Below are 2937 nucleotides of genomic sequence, written 5' to 3'. Positions count from 1 at the left end.
TCTTTCCTGTGGAACTACATTTCTGATCGACCAGATTTCTACACACGAGCACACCTACAGAGCTGCAGCTGAAGGTCAGAGTGAATCATCCATCCATCCCTCCATCCATCCATCCATCCTTCCCCTTTACCTGGGTTGGGTCGCAGTCTCCTCCCAGGTGAACAGGCCGAGAAGACCTCCAACCTAATCCACCTTAACTGAATCAGACTGAATAGGAAAGATACTAAATTCGCTTTGTATGTTGGGAATGTAACAGCAGAAATATTCTATATGAAGCAAACATGTAAAAGGACATTGGGTTGTTGTGCTTTACTGTTTGTGGAGTGCGAATACAAATACTATCACACACACACACACCTGCCTGTATGTGGGTCACAGGGCCCGGGGGAGGGAGATTTTGATTGACAGCTGGTTGGGATCAGGTGCAGCGGCGGCTGAAGGTTTTCGGGGGGCAAACGGAGCCTCGGAGAGACGTTTAGACCGACGCTGAAATGGAGATCGGCACAGCAACAGATGTGACAGTTAAACCCCCGAACTGACCCGCTGTCTCCGAGCACACACACAGACACACACACACATATAAGGTCAACTAAATGATGACAGGATTTTTTTTGGATATTATCCATTAATGATTCAAGAGTCAGTCGTTCCCTCGGTCTCTGTGATACAGAGAGGCCAAAGATCAGACAGCAGCGACGAGTCTGTGCACGATGAGGAAAATAAAACGAGGCCTTTGTTTCTGAAGGTAAAAATATGGCCTTGGATTTTTTCTTTAAAAAGTTGAATGTTGGATTCTTGTCTCGACAAAAACCTGAGGAGAAAACAAGAAAGTCTGAATCTGACCTTCAGCGCAGAAGAAAGGCTTTGAACATCATGAAAAACAATGTCTGGACCTCGTCTCACATCATTATTACACAATACAAGACTCCTTCGGTATAAAGAATTTAAATATGTGTTAAATTTACAACAGATGTTGAACCATGGAATTAAAATAGAGCAGATTTCAAGGTAAAAACACTGCAAGTGTTGGACGGTGGGTCCAGGTGGGTGCAGGGCTTGGCTGGCTGCTTCGTTGTGACATCACAAAGTGACAGGAAGTCCTGACGGCTGGTTTTAAGGCTCAGTTTCTGAATACAGGCTGTGTTCATTTCTCTGTAGACTGAGGCTTTGATACTTTCACAGTGTTAATATAGAACCTAGAGCTGCTTTATAATCACACTACACATGGACATCTACCTTTATACTGTATGGAGCTTTAACACAAACATCTACCTTTATACTGTATGGAGCTTAACACAAACATCTACCTTTATACTGTATGGAGCTTTAATATATACATCTTCCTTTATACGTATGGATTTTCTACATTGCTTTTTTTGTTTTGTTTTTTAACTCAAATTGATCATAATTATAAAATGTGGTTTACTTGCATCATTCATTAATTATTAAAGAAATGTATGTTTCTATGTCTCTGGGTAAAATAAACAGCCCGTATTTAACACAAATAATTTAAACACCATTGAGCTTCAGTTCACTCATTTATATCAGAGCTGCAGCTTCCTGTTGTTTCCTCTATAATGTCAAAGTTTCACCTCGTTTCATCATAACACAGACCTGTGTGTGTGTGTGTGTGTGTGTATGTGTGTGTGTTTTCCCTCTGACAGGCAGCCGACCACCGGGGGGCGCTGCCGCTCCCACCCACGCTCCACTACAAGGTGGGTTTCTCACCCTCAAGACACTTCTCACTCTCTCTCTCTCTCTCACGTGAGTAGAGATGTGAGGAAAACACTTCTCCGAACCAGAACATCCAGCACACGTGTCATGTGTGTTGTCAGTGGTTGTCACGGCAACCAGGAGAGTAAAAGAATCAAAAGGGGAAGGGTCGGTAGGTCATGGTCTTAAATCTTTATGATGCTGATGATGATGATGATGATGATGATGATGCACTGATTACATCACAGGCCGTCTGAAAGAAAGGAGAAAGTTACGCTGAGGTAGATTCCTGAACTCCACGTGGGTCTTTGTGTGTGTGTGTGTGTGTGTGTGTGTGTGCGTGTGTGTGTGTGTGTGTGTGTGTGTGTGTGTGTGTTTCAGGCGGGAAGGTCAGCCATCTGGTTCCCATTGAGACTTGAGGTGGAACATTGAACTCACCTCTCACCCAGTTCTCCAGACGTAGATGACTGCACACACACATACACACACACACACACACACACACACATACACACATACTTAAAATGGCAGAGTAAATTCTCCTCATTGTATCTTTCAGGCCTGTTACTCACTCACTCTGACTCTGGACCTATTTCCTCTCTGAAGCTTCACCACCTTTATCTCTTTCACAATGAATAACAGAGTCTGGGTTTAACATATAAATGAATGTGATTGATCTAAACAACCAAATTAGAGCACACAGGAAATTTACTTAATGGAAATTTGACACATAGTAACTCACATTTCTCTTATTAGAGAGGCTGCTGCACCTGTTGCATTAAGTTTCATGTTAGATTCACTACATTTATTCATATATATAAATATTTAATTGCAATCAATCACATGAGTCTCCATAGTTAATCACGATCATTCACAAAAAATGCAAACTTAAAGAGTTTTACCTGATAATGGACAAATCTGCAGCTTTATGCAAATGTAACTTCATTGTCCATCAACAAAAAACACTGACAAATAATGTCAAGAACGCCTCACTGCATCTGGCATAAAGACATGTGATAAAATAAAACCAGATGACCTGATTCAGTTCCAGCCGCTGATTCAAATCATGGATCAGGTCAAAAGGTAAATATGACACAACTTGTGTTAACTTCACTTAAAAAAAAAGAAAAAGTATTGTTATTATCATGTCGGGCCTCAAGTTAGAGGTTTTAAAGCTGCTCTGTGATCCAACCACTAGCCTCTGTTAGCACTAGCTCAGGTATG

The sequence above is a fragment of the Trachurus japonicus genome, chromosome 11, assembly GCF_045865225.1.
Source record: "Trachurus japonicus isolate A0001 chromosome 11, Traja_1.0".
In the NCBI taxonomy this organism is placed as follows: Eukaryota; Metazoa; Chordata; class Actinopteri; order Carangiformes; family Carangidae; genus Trachurus; species Trachurus japonicus.
This window is presented reverse-complemented; position numbering follows the sequence as displayed.